The 23,186-nt window shown below is 39.5% G+C and overlaps 1 protein-coding gene across 8 annotated transcripts in view; it reads left to right on the top strand.

Annotated features, from left to right (window-relative positions):
- The window catches only part of nrcama (neuronal cell adhesion molecule a), a 90,212-nt gene that overhangs the window by 14,953 nt on the left and 52,073 nt on the right, over positions 1–23,186 (top strand). The window contains exon 1 of one of the 8 annotated variants that reach the window (XM_066669969.1): positions 11,530–11,604. The exons of the other annotated variants lie outside the window; for them this stretch is intronic. The gene's annotated coding sequence lies outside the window, so the exon portion shown is untranslated. Of the gene's footprint in view, positions 1–11,529; positions 11,605–23,186 lie in introns of those variants that run through there. 8 annotated transcript variants of the gene reach the window in all.

Raw genomic sequence — 23,186 nt, 5'->3', positions numbered from 1 at the left:
CCACATTTCTAAAAACACTGAAGTCCAACAGTCACTCAAACAGCCCACAACATTCATTCATTGTCTGTAACCACTTATCCAGTTGGACAGGGTGCCAGTCCTTCACAGGGCGACACACAAAATTTCATGACAAATGGTCCAATATACATGGTGCAAAATTACTTTGAAAGATAAATAAATAAATAAATAAACAGCCTTTATATATTGACTTCCACAGACTTAAGAAGAAGGCTTCTTCCATTATGGAAATACATGCTTTTAGTTAGACAGCAACAACATTATTTATTTCTATATTATTTTCATATACTAAATAATTAATTTTAAAAAATGGACAGATTTATCTATTATAAACATGATTGCTAGTTATAGCCCTGTACAAAATTTAACAGTAACATTCGATTTTTTTGCTATTAGTCTCAGTGTTCTGTCAACAGTGGAGAAATGAGTAATTAACAATGACACTTACTGTTTTATAACTGGATTTATGAGCTTTTTACTTTCTGTGAGCTAGGCCCTCATTGACGGTGACTGGCAAGTGTCCAGATTAGCTAGAATGGACTGATTTGGTGAATTGAACAGCACTGGGCAGTTGAATAGGAGTGTCCACAAACTGGAAGCGCACAGAGAAGGAGGTGGGTGGTCAGACTGATTGAATGTGCTGCTGTGTGAGAGATCAGTACAATGATATTCAGTATCACAGCAAGCTGTTCCAGGCATTTGATTTATGAGGTTTGAACATAATATTGTATTCTCAAGAAGGCGAGGCATACCCTTGAAGGCAGGCTCTGCAAATATGGGGGAAAATGTTGGAATTGGAATGGTTTTGTGTGCATATGTATATGTTTTGAAAGACTGTACACTCATACAGTATGTAAATGCGTGTCCATTATTCACAACAAAATTCAGTTGTGCACATGGGAACGTACTTACTTACGTCTATATAGCACTTTTGTAGACACCCAAAGTGCTTCACATTCTTTAGACAGTTGCCTGAACCACCAGCAATGTGCAGCTTCCACCTGGATGATGCAATAGCAGCCAATCCGCACCAGTACACTCAGCACACATTATAAAGAGGAAACAGCACAAGGCAAGAAATGCACAATAGACAGAGAACCAGTCCATTGAAGGGCACCAAAGCCTCTCCTAGTCAATAATGAATTCTCTTATTCCCATAGCCAGTTGACCATCAATGGTCTACCAGTCGACCATCAATGGTCTACCAGTCTACCATCTAATTAATTCATTCATTGCCTGAAACCACTTATCCAGTTCAGGGTCGCGGTGGGTCCGGAGCCTACCCAGAATCACTGGGCGCAAGGCAGGAACACACCCTGGAGGGGGCGCCAGTCCTTCACAGGGTGACACACATTTACACGTTCACTCACACCTGTGGACACTTTTGAGAGTCGCCAATTCACCTACTAACATGTGTTTTTGGACTGTGGGAGGAAACCGCAGCACCCGGAGGAAACCCACGCAGACACAGGGAGAACACACCAAACTCCTCACAGACAGTCACCCAGAGCGGGAATCGAACCCACAGTCTCCAGGTCCGTGGAGCTGTGTGACTGCGACACTACCTGCTGCAGCACCGTGCCATACTCACCATAATATCCTCACAGCCATGTTCTACCTCAGCAATGGAAGAACAGCCTTATCCTTTCGTCTTGGACTGGGTATTGGAATAACTCTTGGGATTATATTTGGAAGAGTTATTAGGTCTTTGAACATGGTAATATTTTCATATGTGCCTTTTGCATTTCATTTCCCTGTCGCTATTATGTTGCTAGTGGTACTGTGGCAGTGCACTAACACCTAATATCTCCATGGTGTTTGGGGCTGATTTAGTGGATGTGTCAACTGGTATATAGCCAACAAATAGGCAATATATTGACAAATCATTGACCTTTAGGATTAGGTTTGACCTTTAAGTGGTGGCAGCTGCAGATCAATAGCACAGTGCAAAGGATGCTAACACCCTAACAACAGGGGACTCTGGACTTTAATCGATGACCCTGTGCACCAACACAGGACCTGCTTTTAGAGTAAACACTAAACACTAGAGTAATACTGTAGGGGAAATAGCAAACAGTCAATTCATGGATGGAGGAAGCCCTTTGGTCAATGCTGTGGCCTTTGCTAAGGGCATTTTCCAAAGAGCTTAGGGATGTGAATGTGTTTGGAAAGTGCAACATGAATAAACATGACCAACAAAGTATGTTCCCACCCTGGAGAGAAAGAGTGTGAAAGAGGCTTCCAGTCACATTTGTGACCAATAATGTGTGTCGGAGCCAGTATGGTGAATGCTAGAGCACTGCAGAGCACTACCAACTGTTACATCTGTTACCTTTAAAAAGTGGTGTAATTGTGTTCTGTTTTTGACTGTAATGTGGATCATTACAGTACAACTGCTCCTTAGGCTGATAACCCTTTCCAAACAAGCCGTAAAATACAATTCCAACGTGGTTTGTAGGTCCCTCTTTTTTCATTGTGTTCATTTCTCATTGCTTACTAGTAGTTTGACACCAAGTCTAAATGTTCAGTGTCCTGTTAACGTGTGAAAATATTTAATTAGATTATATTTATCAACATTATATGAGTCAGTTTGCTGTCTTCTGGTAGAGCGGCCCTGCAGAAAGATATAGAAAGATGCTAAGGGAACACCCCACTCTTTTTCAATCTAATATGGATAGAAGGATGACATCTAATCATGTGAGGTTTTACAGAAACACTTCACCAGTCTAATGTCTATCTTCTGCATTCAAGTGAAATAACAGGAATTTAATGTGTTTGGCTGTGCCTAATTAAAGATACATAAGACAGTAACCATGTAATAGCAGCTAGTTTTATGCTGCTGAAGTAGCTGACTGAGTTTTGAAAGAAAAATGCTGAATATACCTTTAAAAAGTGAAATGACGTGATCAGATGGCATCCATCCAGAGTGTTGTTTTGCACAGTGCTAAGCAAAAAGACCCCTGCACCTGAGCTCAGTTTAAAACAGCAACGTCTGAAAAAATGCCTATTTATCCTGGTGCTCCGGGGTACCATACATTGCACCAGTGATCCCTGAATGAAGTCCTTCCCTCTTTCTTTCTCTGCAGATTGATATTCCTGGCAGACCAAGACCACACGCGTTATTCAGCTTCATCAATTAACCATGGCAGGCTAGTCTCAGTTAATTTACCTGTGCCTTTAGGGCCTTCAGGCCTGGGTTTCACATTCAAGAGCCAGGCTCAAGGGTAAGGAAAATAAATGAATGGTTTTCATGGTCTAGTTTAAAGGCACGCTATCTGATTTTACACTAGTTTTATGATCATCAATAACGTTCCACTTAGAAGCTTTACAGGCCTATTTAGGTCTTGTGCTATTATGTGTGTGTGATAGATCTAGTTTAATTGTATTCATATATTGGGCTGTAAAATTATTAGAACCTATATAAATAATTTGGCAATTGTTTGAGAAATCAAATGCTGAACCCTAAAAAAAGCCAAAATTCCATCTTGTTCCTGTTTATTTCTTTTACCACAAAGATTCTAATGATATTTGTGAGAGTTTACAGAAACATAATGTTTTACTTTAACATTTTCCTAAACCTTATTTTATACCAATTTTGTTTATATTATTAATACACACACCATTCTATTTATCTGCTTAGTATTGTGTCATGTTTTAAGAACAGTCCAGCCTGAAACACATAAAAGAAGTACAAATATGGGTTCTAAGGTGCTGAAGGCTGAAAACATGAATATGTACATACACATATGTGTAAATGCATTGATTTTGTGACATCACAAAAACAAAAAATTCAGTGTAGGCTGTTTTTTATTTGCTGTTTCCAATGACTGTATGGACTTAGGAATGTCTGTGCACCAGTGTTTTCATAATAAAAAAATTGGGGAAAATGCTTTCCTAAGTTAAGTGTCCCTTATATGTGATTATGCTGAAGTTGGCACTTGTGGTTGTTACAGCAGAGAAGAAGAAACGAGATTGCCTTTGCTGCCGAAAGAACAATAATTGCAGCCTCTTGAATATGCTGTAAAACTGTACATGTGACCCAGTTATTTTCTGTGCACTTTCAGAACATTGCAATCAGGCACCAAATGCCCCAGTCTGCTGAAAAGTCCCCTGCTACTTGGGGAAGTCCTGTCAGTTCCAACCCTCGTCTGCTTTAGCTCTCCATCTGTGGCCTTGCATACCCACGTGTGATATGAAAGCATGTGAAAGCTGGAGCGAGCTATGAAATCTCCCTCCTTGTGTTGTCTTTGAGGCTGTGCTGATTTATGGTGCCCTGATTTACTGGTCTGGATCGCACGAGTGGATTTGAATATGGGTCGCTGATGGTGTTGTGATGTCACTTTGCCTAATGTAAATTAAGGGAGGAGGCTCAGATGGTTTTGCTTGCACCGTGTGCCAAACCCAAACAGGGGCCTTGGGTCATGGGCCAGTGCGTCAGGAAATGGCATTGCTGACCACTCAAGCTTGACTGGATACAAATGAGTGCAAATGGGCCTGCTATTGTTTGGCACAATCCCTTTTGTCATTTCCACCAGGTGGAGAACAGATATTATTTCTATTATCATTGTGTGAGTGTGTATGTGTGTGTGTGTGTGTGTGTGTGTTTCACTCTCCCTCATACTGACATGACATGCTGAGTATTTAAGTGCTCTTTTACAATTTGCCTGGTTTGCATGCAACTGTGCAGGGCTATGAAGTTGTTCTTTCGAAGTCAGCCGATGACCCTGTAAGGTGGTGCTCTGTTCTTTTTTGTTTTTACTGTGATTGCTGCTTTTTGTCTCCTACCGAACATCAAGATATCGTACTAAATTGGATTATACAATCGCCACGTGGACGGGGTCGTGGGTTGAGAAGCGTCTGCTTTGCAGACTACACTGTTATTTTTTCGCAACAGCTCTGGAGCAATCTCTGCATATTGGATCTCCTGCTGCTTCTGGCTATGTGGTTGGCATGGCAATGGCCAGAGCATATTTTAGTTGCTGTGCTCTGAGACAAGTAAGATATTCGTACATCAGCTCATACTGAGTCTCTAACAGTGAGCCCATCAAAAGTCAGTGATTGCATCATACTGTGACATTTATAGGTGTATAATGGAGTTTCTGTCAGATATGTAGATTTTAGAATCACTTTGTTTAGATGTGATTCAAATGAAAATAAATACCTTTTTTTAGAAGCATTGTGATACAGTGCTAGCTTCTAGTGTCACTAGCTTTTCTTCCTGTTCTGTGTCGCCGAGGTGTGGGAGCATGTTTAGTCTGGCTCAGTTTGATTCACGAGCCTCAGGACACAGAGCTGAGTGGATTTCTCAGTCGGCTGAGTTAGCCGACTGGCTTAGGGGAAATCTTTCCCCACTAGTGGAGCTAATAATAGCTCAGCGATGGGCTATTCCTTCTTCCCTATGTTCTCCTCTATCAGATATAGGGCTGCGCTAGAAGCAAAACAGATTTTTGCTCCCTGCAAGTCCATCAGACACCAAACTCTCCAAATTTCTGTTTTTCAGAGGCAGCTTGTGGCGTTTTTAGCCGAAGATTTAATGCCCCATTAGCTTGCGCCATCTGGCTTCCCTGTGGTATGACTATTTCTTTGCTCTGTTCTCTCTCTCCCCCCCACCCCCAAGTCTTGCTTACTCTTTGTATACTACATGAGATTAGGTTGTATCTAGAGTATTCCTTTTTGGTGTCTGAAGGCCTGGGGTCAGCGAGGTGGCATAGCTGTCACCTGGGCTCGTTGCCGTGCAGGGTCTCCATGGTGATTGAGTCACTAGTTCTGGCCATTAGTTCTGAGGGCTGGGTGGCGACAGGGTTCCGAAAGAGTGAAAAGAGAACGGAAGTGTGATACTCAGAGATCACACCCCTTTGATTTGATTTCCTCAAGGCAATGTTTATTGCATGGTTTGCAATCCCTTAGGGTGCTTCCCCTTAGACATGTCTCATTATATGAACAACCATATCATATCATAGAGATTAGCACACATTAATGAGTTCTCTGTTTTTGGATTAAGACCCAAATATGTAAGCAAAAAAATAAATAAATAAATAAAAATAAAACAAGGCAAAAAGCTGCTTTCAGGCCTTATCAGATCCTTGTCTTAATGCCTGTTTATATTCTTTTTTAAATCTTGGATTGAAGTGGGGTAAGGGCAAAAGAAAAAGCTTAATTTTAAAACTATAGTGCTTCCTGTAAGCTTAACGGCAATGAGGATGTTCCAGACTGAATTTGGGACAAGGCTTTGTTCAGTTCTCTAATTCACTGAGATCAGTGGGGAACCCTAGAGAACCACACAGAACCGTGTGGCACCCTGCTGTGATTTCATCTCTCGCCTCGCTGGCAGGAGGCCCTAATTCAACCTGCTGCATTATCAAGAAAAATCAAACCGCATTCTCTCATTACTCTATGTGGACCCATCCTTTTCTGTCCTTTTCCTCTTCCTCTTTTTTCCCTCCCACTCTTCTTTAGGGAAACAAATGTGCCACTTATGTGCAATTGCTCTAAACCTGTTTAGTGAATGATATGAAAACGAAATGAACAATAGCTTAAGGATATTATCTTACAGATTTACGTGAAACAAAATTTGGAATGTCTTTTAATTGTTAATATTTATTTATTTATGTATTTTTTACTTTTAGCAAACTTTAGCACAGGGTTTCATTTAATCAGATAAGAAGTAATGTGAATTCAGCATACTGTAAACATTTTCTCAACACTGAAGCTCATTTTGTTGTCTGCAGTAGAAAGATAACAGAGTCTGTTGTTTATCTGCAGTGAGAATGAGAAGAAACCAAGCACACACTTAGTAGTGCACATTGTAATACATTTTGTTCAAACAAAACTCATTTTGTTTTTTCCTGTTTAGAATGCTTTAATTGGAATACAATGTTAAAATACTGTTACTGCTTAGAGCAGACCAGTTATGGGTTTTTATTTTATTAATTCATTCATTATCTGTAAGCGCTTATCCAGTTCAGGGTCGCGGTGGGTCCAGAGCCTACCTGGAATTACTGGGCGCAAGTTAGGAACACGTCCTGACCAGTCTTTCACCGGGTGACACACACGCGCGCAGACACAGGGAGAACAAACCAAACTCCTCACAGACAGTCACATGGAGCAGGACTTGAACACACAACATCCAGGTCCCTGGAGCTGTGTGACCGAGACACTACCTGCTGCACCACCATGCCACCCCGGGCTTATTTCATTATTTTATTTATTTATATTTTTAATAATTATTTTTGGCACTGCACCCCATGAATCTGGATAGGCTCTGGACCCACTGCGAACAAGATCGAGTGCTTACAGACCATGAAGGAATGAATTAATGAATTAATGAGTTCAGTTTCAGAAGCCCCCAAAATCCTTTTGGCACGTTTATATTTCAGTGTGTATGTCAAGTGATTCTTAGTAGTTTCCTGGTTTAAGCATTAGCTTTACTACTGGACTGCCTTCCTAAAAAAAAAAAAAACAAAAAAAAAACTTGAACATCAACCACACCATAAAGGGTTCATTCCACCGGTACATGTTCAAAAGGAATGGAATTGAAGAAACAGATTAATTTTGCTTTACTCTGCTCCTTCCTGAAGCAGCTGAAGCCGGTGGGATACTATGTCCATTCATTGTCTGTTGTCCCTGATAACTTTGTCCCAAGATTTGAAGGGGAAATGGGTGAGAGGACAGCTGCAGGCCTTCTCTGTAGTGAAAGCCATGCTGGAGAACACTAAATCTCCTGCATGAAAAGGCCTCTGCGTGGCCTTTTGTGCAGCTCTCCACTGCACGCCGTGTTTGAGTATGTGTAAGAGTGTGTGTTGTGTGTGAAAGTCCCCAGTCTGACGGATGTTAACCCTCCGTCTGTGTAAATGAAAATGCGGAGCATTGTGGTTATCTCATTAGTGCCATTCTACACATCTCCCAGTCTGAGCTCAGGCAAGACGATATGTACACATCACTCGACTGTACAAGTAAAAGTCTGTTTAAATTTAACACCGCCATTTCTAGAATTTCACTTCTCATGGAACCCTTCACCCCTACAATGTGAGACATTCAAGTGTTGACATAAAAGTATTTCATCTCAGTCTTATACATTTTAAATGCCAGATTTACATTATGTGAACATCTGAACCATCCATGGCCGATGGAAAAGAATGCAAAGTCATTAAATGTAGGATGGATGGAGGAAATGTTTCCAAAAAGAAAGAACTGTGGTCAAAAATAATGAAAAAAAAAATGTATTTCAACTGTATTTTCAATTGTATTTTATGCATTTTTGTTTTGTATTTTATGTGTTTTATAGTTAGTTTTTTTAGTTTATGTTTTTTTGTGTGTTTTTATTGTGTCTAGAACTGAGGTTTTGGTTTCAGACAAGAATGTTAATTTTAGATAAATTCCAACAATATTTAAGGTTGAAGACCTTATTCCTAGCCATTTAAATGGGCCATATCTGAACATGTCAGTTTGAACCTGGTATATCATAGGAATTTACTGGCTGTTGTTGGCTTCCATTCCTCATATATCAGCAACAGTGGAGCTTGCAGCAAAAGGCATGGAGTGGATTTTAATGACCTCCCCTCAAGGGACAATTTAATTCTTTTGAAGGCCAAATATCTTTGTCCTTTTAATAGCCCTGGAGTTTGTGTGAGACTTTTGCTAATGGTGTTAATGTTGAGCAAGTGAATCATCTTCCAGACGTGTCATTGAATATGCGAGAGCTACATTAGAGAGTGCACTTGCTGTAATTGCAGTAGAAGTGACTAACAGATGTTAAAGCGCTGAGGCTCATTTATAAACATTAAAAAACAACCATTATAAAGCAGCATTAAACACAGTGTCAGGCACAGTGAAGACTGTACACATAGCAGCCTCCATAAAACCATTATTCAGACATCAAGGACCATCTGCTTGTTACAGATCCAACATTTAGTAGCATGGTCGCTGTAGTGGGGGTTGGTAGAAATGGTAATAGACAGTTTTTCTTATTGATTGAGGCTTCCATGGTGGTTGCTGTTGGTTTCTAGATCGTGACCCTCTCTTACTTAATGTCCTGCCAGTGATGTCTTCAGAGGTGTTGCCTTTGCCCTTTTTAACTCATTCACATTTCCCCCCAGAGGAGTTGGGATTTGTGCATGTTTACATTGTGCATAGTCAAGTGCAGTGTTGTTGCCAAGGCCATTAGAGGAAAGACAGAGACCTGGACACATTACAACCTCTGGCAAGTGCTGTGGAATTCTAGCTTTATCACTTCGCAACAAGTGAGACACAGAAACCTTTGTTTATAGCTAAGCATTCTGGCTTAGTGAAACATAAATCTAAACTTAAACATATGAATCTAAGTGCACTAAATTTGAAAATTAAAAACAAAACAACAAAAAAAAAACAATTGCAAACAATTCATATTCATTGATTTGTTGCTCCTCCTTTGAGAAATATACATATATATGTAGATAGATAGATAATTGATCTGTACTGGTCATAATACAATGAAGATTTGTGATTACTCACTGGAAATATTTTTCATCCAATCATTGACACACCATTTGCATTTTTGGACTTGAGCTGCTGTTTGTTTTAGAAATTCAATGTACAGCTATTAAACAGAAGTTGATTAAATGTGGTGATTCTATCACTTTTGTCATGGGCAGTAAATCCAGGGACAGAGAGTCAATATCAAACCTTTTTATTAGTAACTGAGTCAAGGCTAAGACCACGAGTGAAGATTAAAATATGAGAAAACTAAAAAAAAATTAATATGCCAGAATGTATTTTGCATATAATACCTGCCAGATACAACAGTAATGAATTAACAATAAATAAGAGTTTAAAAAATCTATAGTCTTTACATTTTAGTTTATCAGTGGTAGCTTAGTGTTTTAATTAATATAAAATATGCAACACATATTTGGATAAAGCAGGCTTATACTATACCAGAAGCCACAGAGCATAACAGCAGGGTGAGGGTTCCGGTTGTTCATGATTTACCTATAGCAGATACTAGCTGTGTGTGATCTCAACTGCATACTCCTGAAAAAGAACTCAAAGACTGAGATAAGACTGTGACCACTGATTTACAGTCTTAAGTCCAAGACTGGACCCATGCACTACTAGCCAAATATTTCCAAATGTGAAATTGAAGTCTACTTTGTGGATTACTGTATAAAAAAATCATGATGCTCCCTTTGATCTTGGGTACACTGGGAGAGTGTCTGAGCAGTTACTTTCATCAGAGTAACTATAAAGAAGAATGGAGTATAGGGGTGGGCGATATGGCCCTAAAATAATACCATGATATTTCAGCGTATTTTGGCGATGACATTATTCTTGGCGATATGAAAAAAAAACACTGAAAAATGCTTTTATTAATTTCAAGAAAACACTATTGAAACAAAATTAATGTTATACTAATATTAATTATAGTAAATTAAATGTATTTAATATATATCAATAATATTACATGGTTATATTTATTAAAAAAGTTTTATTTTACTACAAATGTAACAAACATTCAAAAAACATTTGTTTATCTTGTAAACTGTAATTTACCAAGATTCTGATTTTGTGAAATCTACCACACAACAGTAAACATAAACAATTATACAAAAAGTAACCTTAAAACTTCACAGGAAATAACAAAACACAGAATAGTTGCTGTGTGTAATGAGTCTTTACATAAACAAGTCAGATTTTCACGATACTGATTTTTTTGTATTGTTTTTAAAAATGATGACGATATTATTGTGAACGATGCGATGTGGCACAGCTCTAGTGGAGTATGTAGTATATTCCAATCAGATGCTTTCTTGCTCGTAACGATTGTAATCTCAAATAACACAAATCACTACATTATCTGTTGTATTTGCTCATGTTGGTTACACATCAATATGATGACAGCATTAAAACATGATGTTGACCACATGTTGTAGAAGGTTATGCATAGGTTACATGACAGAAATCATTTTTGTGTTGCAGTTGAGGTGTTAAATTGCATAAAATGCTTAGCTTCTTTGTTAGTTTGTTTTATCTGGGGGCTTTTCTTTTCAGCCATTAGGAGGTTCATTGAAATCTTCAGCTCACCAGGGCCTTTGTTCTGTGTGAATGCCAAGCACTTGATGGCATAAAAAGCAGCCACGGCAGATGAGATTGAAGCTCTGAGATAGAGCCTGGGCTGACGTTTATGTGAATATAAAGACAGTCAAGTTGTATATTGTATTTCTCTCTCTCTCTCTCTCTCTCTCTCTCTCTCTCTCTCTCTCTCTCTCTCTCTCTCTCTCTCTTCCCATCCTTCAACCTTTGTGGATGCTTCTGAATGCACGAGCACCAGGAAATGTGTTAAAGCCTCTTTGTACGGTGACAAAGGCACATGTTAATCTTATGGAGGGAGGAGGCAGGGGCGTGTGTGATTGTGTCCCTGTGAGTGTGTGCATGTGTGCACGGCTGCTGCCTGTCAGCATGCTCACCGGGCCACACACACACACACACACACACACAGCACAGCACAGTATCACAGGCTGATAGAGCCACAGGGAATGGTTAGAGAGAGAGACACGCCGGATACTCGCTCTGTCTGCTTTTGGACTGTGATTGGCTTGGCACAAGAGAAAGGTAATGATTTCACTCCCTGTTCACTTAGACTAACATTAATTGTGAACGCCAAGGGGGCCTGGCTGTATTTGTCAGCTCGTTGTAAGCTGCTTTAGTTGTTAGCGTTCAGTAACTGTGGTCTGGGTGCGATGCAGAATTTTCTCACTTCACCACCATCTCACGCTGTCACTTCTCGTAGGTCAGAGTTATGGCTTTTAGCTACACATGCCACATGGACATTCCTTCTCTTTTCCATTTTTTCTTCTTGATTTGGTTCTGTTATTCGTAAGCCATTTCATTGAGGAGCACGGTACGCTGCTGATAATGTGCTACGTGCTACATTATATCACATACATGATGGCAGCTTTCTGGCTTTGATTTATTTTTTCTTTCTTGGATGTCTTGTGTAAAATGTGAAGTCAGACAGATCTGTGCACCATTATAATCATGTTTTACAATTAGGGATCCACAATTATATCAGAATCCTATCAGCATCTGAAAATATTGGCTTTAAAATGTTAGATTCAGAGAGATATTTAGATTTGACTGATATTTAAGCCAAATTTGGATATTGAATTTGTGTACTTCAGAATATTGGAATGCTCATACAGTGCTGGGATACTGTGCTGCAATTTGAATAATTTCACTGCATTTTTTAAGCTTATGAATAAGTGCTATATTTCTTTGTAATATGAACCCAGTTGGATTTAATTAATGTTTAAGTATTGGTGTTCGTAAAATGCTAAATGATCAAATATCAATACTGGCATAAAATGTCTGTGTTTGTCCTTCTCTGACCTATAATTTAACATCAATGAGTGCAAGAGATTTTCCCGGTCTGGCTGTAGCAAATTGCATTTGACCATTTGGTAGGTTAACATCTCCATGGTTGTTTTCTGCGCTCTCTCTGGGCAATAGGATGATGTAGCAGTTTCAGGTTTTGTCCTCTCAGTCTCTCAATAATAGATGCGCTCTTTTGAATCTGCCAGCATCACCCCCATGCCGGCATTCACCCCGTCTCCATGGCAACGCCTCAGGTCAGCTTTGGCGAGATGGGAGCGGGACGGCATGTGTATGCTCTGTTTTTGCTCTCTCTCTCTCTCTCTATATATATATATATATATATGCTATTTGTAAGAATGACTGAAAAGGATCAGCAGTTTCTAGTAATGGCACTAATACACTGGCATCTAAAGTGAAATATTTGAATTACAATAACAAGTGTCCAAAATAACTGATTCTGATGCTTTTATTATGAATATCTATCTTTGAGCTGAACATGTTACAGGATCTAATTTTGTTGTTATAATGCCATATAATATCACAGTATGCTCTTCTCAGTTTATTGTGATTGCCTTCAGTTCTTGTTTTTAATGGATAGACTGCAAGTGGTTTATTTAAAAACAGGATTAGAATTAAGTGGGATAATTTCACCACAGTATGTGAAACACAGAATAAAAATTGTTGTAGTAGTGGTTTTTAAATGTGTTTTTGAAAATATGATTTCCAGTTGATTTGTTGTATTCTTTTTATTCACAAAACCCTTGAAAAGCTACATGTTATGGAGTATATTGTGCATGAATAAAGGGTAAGGTCATTTCTTGGTTATAAGTTAACTTATTTATTTTATGGCCATTTTTAATGGTGCAGACATGTTCTCATCTCTAAACGAAGAAAACACTTATTTAGAAAAACTGATTATTTATTGTGTCATTTTTTTTCTTCCTTTGTCAAAAGCAGTGGTAGTGATAGAGGCTGCTGGTCGTGTTTCTGCTAATGTGAAATTAATGCATATGTCTCCTGGGAATCCTAATATATGCGGGGGCATGAAGCAGCACGTGGGTTTTGTGTGTGTGTGTGTATGTGTGCGCGCATGTGTGTGAATGAAATCACGTCCCTCAATCATTTTGCCTGTTGGTTTAAGACAAGTCTTTGTGTTTGCCGTGAGATAATAAATTTCAGGGATCCCAGTAGGGCTTACAATAACTCATTAGCTTGTGTGCTATATATAATTATATATTTCTGAGTGCTAGTCATCGCTCTTCTAGAGCCACCCTTTTCATCTCTGGCTCTCTGATCTGGAAACCAGCTTCTGATCATAATTACATCAACTATATTTTAAAAGCTGTGATGTATCAATAATGTCAATGAAGGACAAAATGAGGAGGGAGTGATGATTCTACATGTTTTGTGAGCAAGACGTGAGCCAAACATCGATTTGGTCCAGATTTGGTCCACGCCACACCTGACATCTGGCCAGTTTATGGTCGGACTGTGACTGAGTTTAGGCAGCCATGCTCACTCAGAGTCAATGCTGTCATTCAAGTCCAAATGTGGGACATAAAATAACTGGGTAATGTTAGAAAAGTGTCTACAATTTCTGTTTTCCCAAAGGATGGTAAGAAAGGACATTATCTGTAAATGTTGTGGAGAATAGCCAGTTTTAGCATTCTGATTTTAATTACAAAGTTTTTTTTGAATGGTAAAAAAGTAAAGAGTCATTCAAAATTGTTAGATGTCAAACAGAGTCAGAATTCTTCACATATGAAGGGTTAAATTCCTTTAAATGCTACCTCATAGAAAGGTTACTATGAAATGAAAATCCGGAATCACTGGGTGCAAGGCGGGAAAATCGGAGGGGTCGCCAGTCTTTCACAGGGCGACGTATACTCACATATTCACACACACCTATGAACACTTTTGAGTCGCCAATTCACCTACCAACATGTGTTTTTGGACTGTGGGAGGAAACTGGAGCACCTGGAAGAAACCCACACGGACACGGGGAGAACACACCAAACTCCTCACAGACAGTCACCCGGAGTGGGACTTGAACCCACAACCTCCAGGTTCATAGAGCTGTGTGACTGTGACACTATCTGTGCCGCCCTACCTGGATTTAATTAATTTTTTCCACATAAACACCAGTGGGTACAAAGGTTATTATCACACATTAAATAACTGTAACATGGCACCTTTTATTGACGTCTGGAATAACAATAGGAATAAATCAGCAAACAGAAACCGAGCATAAGGGTGTCCACTAAAATCATAAATGGCAGACCAATTGTTAACAATACTGCAACATCATGAGAGGGCACTGCCCTTAAATACTCAGACAGGCGACAGATATAAACAATGATGAAAGGCAGAATGGAGACGGAGGTCAAGAATACTGTAACAAGTAACACTTAACACTCATGCATTACCATTTCAGAAGACACTTGAAAGAGGATTTAATATTAAGAGGACAGAGAGCAGGATGAGGGACTGGATTTGGGGAGACGGAGCCAAAATGTGAGGATTGCTTTTATGACCCTAGAAAAATATATTCTTTATTTAACTGAGGGGTTTGTCCTGGGTCAGTTATTTTGAGCAATCTTTATTCATTTGCAATTGATGGACAATATTCCTTTTAATACAAAATAAAAATAAAACCTGTACTTTCTCCAACTTTTTTTCTGACCATCAAAGTACTAGCATTTGTTCTAGGGAGACGCATCCTAAGAGGCAGCACAGTTCTTCCAACAAAACAAATATATTTTGATGGTAACGAGGGAAACATCTGTTTGCAGCACTGTTTTTTTTAGGCATCTTTTGCTTTGTCATCTCTGTGTTATGAATTGCTTTGGCACCTCTGGGTCAGCAGGGTACTCTCTGCAGTCTTTGTTAACAAATGAGTCACCTCCGCTATGAGCTGACATTGGACAAGGACGTGGTTATAAACTCTCCTCCTTTGACAGAAAATCTAAACTACTATTATTCCCATCTGTGATGTTAAGGTCACACTTCAGAGACCTTTAAAGTCATGATACAAAGTACAGGTAGGTGGTTCCTGAGTATAACCTGTATGCAGTCTACACTGACCAACTGCATGTATCATTACACTGGGGGCATTTACTTGTGCATGAACTCTATAGAAAAGCATGAACTGAAACATCTTTAGAGTAGCACATGAGCCTGAGCTGGAGGATGATCACTATGCTCAATGCCAAGTGTAGACTAATGGGTTCCCCAGCACTAGGCTGTGAAGTTATGTAACTATATTCTCTATAGACTAGAGGGTGTTGGACTATGGAAAGCTGAGAAGGTGCTGAGTATGAATTAGACAGATTCACGCACATGTGAGGAGAAAAAGTAGGATGTATTTGAAGACAGAGATGGTAATGTCTAACACATAGTCATTCACGTCCCACTGTAAATGGGAACATACACAGATTATACAGAGTTTGCCAAAAATAATCTTCTCCCCAGCCATCAAGGTGGTAGACCAGGACTAACTGCCTTTTGATATCCTTTAATTTTGGATGTAGACTGGGCATGTGTCCAAAAACCTTTTGACGTCTAGTGTGAATACAGACAGATCCGTGTTTACCATTCAGTGTCATTAATCAGAGCTGTAAGACTCAGAGCAAGTGTGTCACCAAGTCAATTAGCTGATCTGACCATAAACCATGCCAAGGAGGACATTGTGTTCGATCCTGGGATAAAGATGTTGCTGCCTCATTTTGATGGCCTTGGGTGATTGACACCATCATACCCGGAGCCTGACACCCTTATGTGTTTATTGACGGCTTTCTCATCTTCAGTGAACTTCTTCTGAATACTAATATATTGCTTTGGATTATCTTCAAACCTTTCAACGAAAAGAGCCACGACAAAATAAAATGGCACTGCTGTGTACCCCCAAAAAAGGACATTATTTTTGTTGATCAATAGGTTTAAAATATTTTTTTTTATGGACCTCTTATATAAAGATGATGAACAAAAGAGCTGAGGTGATGGCAGGGGTGAGGTTGGAAGGTGATGTCAGACTTTTAGCTGTGGCAACTTCTGGGAAACGTGCATCATTTCTGAACATCCCAATTTTCTCTATAAATTATTAATGCACCCTAGGACTTTCAGTGCTTAAGGGCATTTAGTGTACCGCACTATTTCTGCTGTTCATATCCAGCAGTGCGAGCTTCATTTCAGCTTTATTTTACATTTAGTGCAAGCATTCATGAAGCTGTCTTTCTCCTGTGCACTAATAACATCTTATAAGTACGCTCACTTATGTTCAAGGCTCAATGCCAGAAGCACATCATTCACTACATGTGCACAGAGAGCACAGCACTGAAACCAAAGCCCATTGTAACAAGGCCTATGTATGATCTGTGAAAGAATCAAAGCAATGCTATTTACATAATTTTGCTGCAGTTTTTCTTGACTACTTTTTCAGACAGATCGTGAGTGTTTTGTTTTGTAGCCTGTGCACTATTTTGAGGCTAAATTTAGCCCTGTGTTTTAAGATACTAGACATTGTTTTAATATAACAAGTAGTTATATCAGTTTTACAGATACAATAAAGCAGGGTTGAAAACAAAGCCTGATTTACTGCTGAGACAAAACCATATATCTCCTTTTATGCAATTTTTCATTTGACTCTATTTGTCTGACTGATGATTAATGGGTTGGTGCTGTACACTCTGCATACTGTTTTTGGGCTATACACTAATGCTGCGTGAAAAGGAAATTCCACATATTTTTCACCATTACTGAAAAATTACATGTATATGCAAACTGTATTTGCAAAAAGTAATTCAGAACTGTCTGATTAGAAGTGCTTCATTCTTGAGTGAGAACTGTTCAGTGGGGACCAGACATCAGAAAAGTTTAAGATTTTAATGCCTCTCAAAATGACATTGTGGGAAGTGAAATAAGAAATTGTTACAAATATGCTGCCTGACGTCCAAGGCAGTATTTTGTAGTCATTATTTAGATTTAAATGCAGGGCATTGAAAGACAAATTTATAGCAAAAGAAAATGTATATTTTGTGAATTTATCCATATTATACTTATGCATATAAAACTGGAAATAGTAATTGAACATGTCGCTTCAGCGGTCATGGGTAGTGGTACTACCCATGTAGTACCCATCAATATATTGGTATTATGGCACTTTTTCACTGCATGGTACCAGCTCTACTCGACTCTACTTTGCTATAGTCACTTGGCCCCTGGTTGGTTTTCCGCTGTAAAGGCCCTTCACCCTGAATTGTAGCAGGTGATGTGGCAAAACAAGATTTTACAGGTGGATCGTTTGTGCTGGATTTTGCCATATAGACCAGTCAGTACTCTGTAATGTTTACACATCATGTCTAGTCCTTACTTGGCTCGCATGGACCCAGGTGCGAGCAGGAACTAAAAAAGTTTCTGCTTTGAGTGAACAGGTACACAATTTGCCTAATGGAAAAGCAAAACGGCCGAGCCAAACTTTATGCTAGCTTTTTGTTTTACAGATTATTGAAAACAAATCTAGCTGGAGTAGAGTTAATTACTTAACTAATTAATAACTATCCTAGCCTCTTCTCTTGTAGAGAAGGAGAAATGTCCTTCAGAGTGACTTAATTCTCACATTTATTATGCTATATTGTTGACTGCACTCTGAACCTAGCAGGAGAGGCTAGTGCCTCTTCACAGCCACATAGGTGAAGCAATTGTCTGTCACCTGAATAAGTTACGTGAACACTAGTTCTGGACAAGGAACTTTAGTCCCTCGATTTCCCAAATGGCCAATGGTCTACATATATAAAGTGTGTGCAGGTGTTAGGTAGCTGTGTGCCTTTGTAGTTTTTTTAGTGACGCAGACTGCCTCAGTGAAAGTGGAAAGGTTTTTGTCCAAGTAGCATTTTCATTTTTTGAGTTTACATTAGAAGACTAGCTTCATGCACACTACTTAGCTAATGATATGTAGAAAGTAGACCATCACGTCCTTATAATGTTGAAAATCCTTTGTTAGATAAGGATAAGTGAACACTTTGCAGTTAACAAACTTAACCTTCTTTTTTCTGATAACTCATTAAAACCTGTTCAAACCTTGATGTTAAATTACTGCAAACTGACAAATGGAATTTTGAACTAATTAACATGTGTCCCCAAACTTCTGACAGACAAGCATTGATTTTTGTAAGATTTCATGGTGTTTCATGGAGCATATCTGAACTGGACACAATCAGTTATGAGGAGATCCTCTGATGCAGAAAGATATTTGTTTGGTAGCAGCGTTATTATCAAACCCAGGAGCATGGATCAGGCAGGCCCTGTTTTCCCCTCACTCTATCAATGTGGCTAAATCGTAAACACCCTGCTGCAACAATGCAACTCCAAAGTGGCCAAACTGGGAGCCTGCTGATGCTCAGCAACTTCCCAAAGCCCGGGAGAGAAAGAGAGCTATGCCATTGTGCGGACGCTGCTGGAATGGGTGACCCTCCTGTGAGCTGCGGAAAGCCACAGCCGGATGAAAGGAGTTGAGCTCATTTATTTGGACAGAGTTGCCATGCTAAAGCCAGTCTCTGAAACTCTGACACAATGCAGACACCAGGTTAGGCATGGTCTCATTTCCGTCAGAGCTGGTTGCCGGATTTGGTTTGTTGGTTTAAGAAGTGCTGCTTTGAGTAGTTTAAATTTGAATGGTGAAGCAGGTGCCCTCATTTGCAGTGAGGAAGCAGATATATTCATGCCAGTTTCAGTACAGTATTAATCATCTCTTGCAGTAGATATCAGTCATATGAAAATATGATATGATATCGTTATCATGACGGATGTTTTTCTCTCTCTTTTTATAACTTGTGCTAGTTTTGCCAGTAGACCTTCTGTGAGGTCAGACCAGACCAGCTAGATCTCGCTCCCCTCACAAACCAGTGAACCTTGGGCACTTAGGACCTTGTCATATTGCATTCATTGTCCTTCTTTGGACAGTTTTATCCACTGCATACTGGGAACACCCCTCAAGATCTGCCATTTTGGACATTGTCTGACCCAATACTTCAGCCATCACAATGTGGCCCTGGTCAAAGCAGCTCATATTCTTATGACTTGCGAATTTGTCCTACTCCCAACATGTCAACTTCAAGATCTGACTTCACCTGCTGCCAAAGATATCCTACCCTTAGACAGGTGCCATTCTAACAAGATAATCTGTGTTATTTACTTGACCTGCCAGTGCTTTTCATGTTGTGGCAAATCAGTGTATATTAGCATTTTTAGATGTGTCCCATTTAGTCTGATAAAAATAAAAAGATTTTAATGCTTATCCTGTATTTATGGCATTGGGCAGACATCCAAGCATCTAATATTAGACTTGTCCAAGGACACTCATCGATATAGCTTGCCCTAGACAGGCATCAAACCCCTGTCTGCCGCAAGGAGAGAAGTGATGTACCCCATTATGTTACATACGGTAAATAACTTTTGTTTTGTAAACATCACCCACTAACTCTGAATATACTGCATTGTTAGGACCTGGATATATCTTTGTGTTCTGAAATGAAGTGATACCCTACACAGAGAAAAGAGAACCCTTTATTCTGCTGAGCAACAAAGTAGAAGCAATGCTCCTTTGGCTTGAGAACAAATATGTGCTGGTAAATACTACTTAAGTTGCTGAAGAAAGGAGAAGACAGTGGTGTATTCTCATGGAATGCAGTACTGTTGCCTCCATGACCCAGCACTCTAGGATGCCAAACGATGGTCTGAAAAGAGACATTTAATCAAGAGCACTCTTTTGCCCTGAAGACACTCGTGGCTAGGTAAAGAATAGGTTCCCTTGTCTGTTCCCAAGGACGGCACAGAGCTCTCGAGTGGGTTTCTGTGTAGTGTCTGTCTCCTTGGCACATTTACATTAAAATGACGGATGGGTCTGCGTGTCTTTTGTGTGCCGTTTCTCGGCTGTGTTTGCGTGGTTGAGTGTGTGTGAGAGTGTGCTGGGTTTGTTGGATGAGTGTGTTGCTGTGGATACGGAGTGGATCGGGGAAGTGCTGGTCCCGTCTCTTGACCTTGCGCCTTTAGAGAAGTGGAGGTGTTATTGTAGTGAGAGAGTGAAAGAGCACAGTTTACCCATGTATTCTTTCCCATGTGTTCTCTCCCAGAGGCCCATTAACTTACTGTTTGATCACTTTGGGATTGGGCATTAGTAGGAATAAGACAAAGTTAACAGTGGGGAAAAGAACTGAGTTAACTCCTAGAAATGTAGAGTTATAGGTTTTTCACTACACTTTGACTCAAAGTTTTATTATATTTATTTAATAATTCAGTTGGATTAAAGCTGTTGGTATGTAAGTGTTACATTGACTGTTACATTTAGTTCATATTTAGAACAGAAAGAGTGATTCTTAATTTCAGCATCATTGCTGTGTCTGATCCATACCACTGCCACCACGTCAGTGTCACTGCTGCACTGAGATTGATCCACCATCTAAATCATTCCTGCTCAGTGGTGGGGTGAAACAGGGGTGCAAGCATGTAAACAAAGTATGCACAGCAACAAAAACCTGTCTGTCTATCTATCTGAACTTTACCCATATTTCCCTATAAACTAATTTATATCTAATGTTGTGTTTAGTACTTTGAGCTTCTTTGGTGACTCTGGAATTTATTTATTTAAATTAAAGAAATCCTTTGCTTCATAAATGATTGCTATTCCTACTGAAATACACAGCAAGAACTAAATGAACCTATGTGCTTTTTGCATTAGTGAAGTAATTTGCATCCAGTCTTCTTTGCCTCTAGTACAGACATACAAAAAAAATGACTTTGTGACATGGAATTGTCATGAAATCCCAAGCCAATCTGGATAATTCATTCATTGTCTATAACCGCTTTTCCAGTTCGGGTTCACGGTGGGTCCGGAGCCAACCCGAAATCACTGGGTGCAAGGCCAGATCACACCCTGGAGGGGGCGCCAGTCCTTCACAGGGTGACCATTCACTCACACACTCACACCTATGGACACTTTTGAGTCGTCAATCCACCTGGAGCACCTGGAGGAAACCTACGCTGATAAGGGGAGAGCACACCAAAATCTTCACAGAGAGTCACCAGGAGTGGTACTTCAACCCACAACCTCCAGGTCCCTGGAGCTGTGTGATTGCGACACTACCTGCTGAGCCACCGTGCCACCCCTCAACCTGGATCAATGCTTATTTATAAAAAAAAAAAAAATTATGGAACTAGATTAGCATCAATCAATAATGTATGTTTTTAAATCATCTTCATTTCACCTTTGAAAGCCCAATTGAGATGCAAATCACAGTGCTCATTTGCATATATTAATGCAAGGATTAGGTTGAGGTTGGATATATGTTTACCTCTGTGTTGAATAGGACAGAATAAAAAAGAAAATACAAGGTTTGTGTTAGTAAACAAACTCCTTATATATTCTCACAGATCTTCTGTTAGGTATTTGAAGACAGCCTTCACTTCTTGACACGTAACTGAACACTAGGGTTGCTTAGGAAATACTCCAAAATGTAAACTTTCCATGGAAGTTTGGGGAAGTTTGGGAATTAACAGGAATTTATTGGAATTAATAGGAAAATTTGGATAATTTAAAGAAACTATATCATACACTGTCATCAATGTACCTTTTTTTTTTTTTGTCAACAGCAGACATGAAGGCATAATACAAATAATAACTATGACACTTGTAATGTCATAGTTTATGCACGTGGCATTCTTCTGCTGAATAAAATGACAAAGTGTAAAAACACTAATCTAATGTTCTTCAAAATGTTAAATAAATAATTAATAACTATTAATTCTTTGTTACAGAAACAGGTTGAGGTAAAGAAAATATAGGTAGCTAGCCTATGCTAACCTTGGTAAGCTAACCTCCTGCTAGCCTGCTAGCCTTGGTAAACTGGTTTTTACTTTCAATGCTATTACTTTCAATAAATATATGAACCTTGTCAAAACTTACCTGACTTTAGATAGTCCTTTGGTCCAAATGTGTGCTTTCAGTAGTGATGCGTGTCACTCTGGACATATGCTGTACATATGCTGGAGGAATGAACAGTGCAGGGGGTGTTGTCTCAATAGCCCTTCAGTGTGTAATGTGCCTTAAATTCCCATAATTACCAGTTAATTTCCATGGTAAATTTCCCAACTTTGAAAATTTTGCAACCTTACTGTACACATTATCCAGCACTCTTGGAGGCCTCTATGTGTGTTAGTACAAAACTGAATGATGTGTGAAAGAGGGAGGGCTCTCTTTAGATATTTGTACCAGTCAGGAGTCCAGGAACCTGGAATTTCAGAAAGAAAACTGTCAATTTCAGTAGAATTTCCTTTCACATTTCTGAAAAAGACCAAAGAGATAAATTGTTTCTGAAAACAAGGAACTGGATTCTATAGAAGAGTGTGCTTCAGAGCAGCAAGTTTATCTGTTAGCCACAGCTCTTGCTGTCTGTAGCTATATCCTCAGCCCCATGCTTGAGTTAACACAGGCATGAATGGGCCAGGCTGCCGGGGGGCAGTGTGTGCTGGTTTGGGGCAGATGCCAGGCCTCATGCTCCTTCACTCTTGCTGCAACTGAGAATCATGGGTCAGGGCCCTGCTGCAGAGATGAACAAGGAGGAAAGCAAGATTTGATGACAGTCTCCTGCAGGAGTTGTGTTTAAAGGAGGTTCTAGCCACTGCCATCCTGCCTGCAGAATGTATTCAACATTTCCTCATGAGTGAGGAGTAGGTACTTCATTTATAATAGCACATTTAAATCAGTGAGAGTAGACCAAAGAACTGGTTGTAAAGTCATACATTAACATTTTAATTGGACTCTTAGAAAA

The sequence above is a fragment of the Hoplias malabaricus genome, chromosome 4, assembly GCF_029633855.1.
Source record: "Hoplias malabaricus isolate fHopMal1 chromosome 4, fHopMal1.hap1, whole genome shotgun sequence".
NCBI lineage: Eukaryota > Metazoa > Chordata > Actinopteri > Characiformes > Erythrinidae > Hoplias > Hoplias malabaricus.
This window is presented reverse-complemented; position numbering and strand designations above follow the sequence as displayed.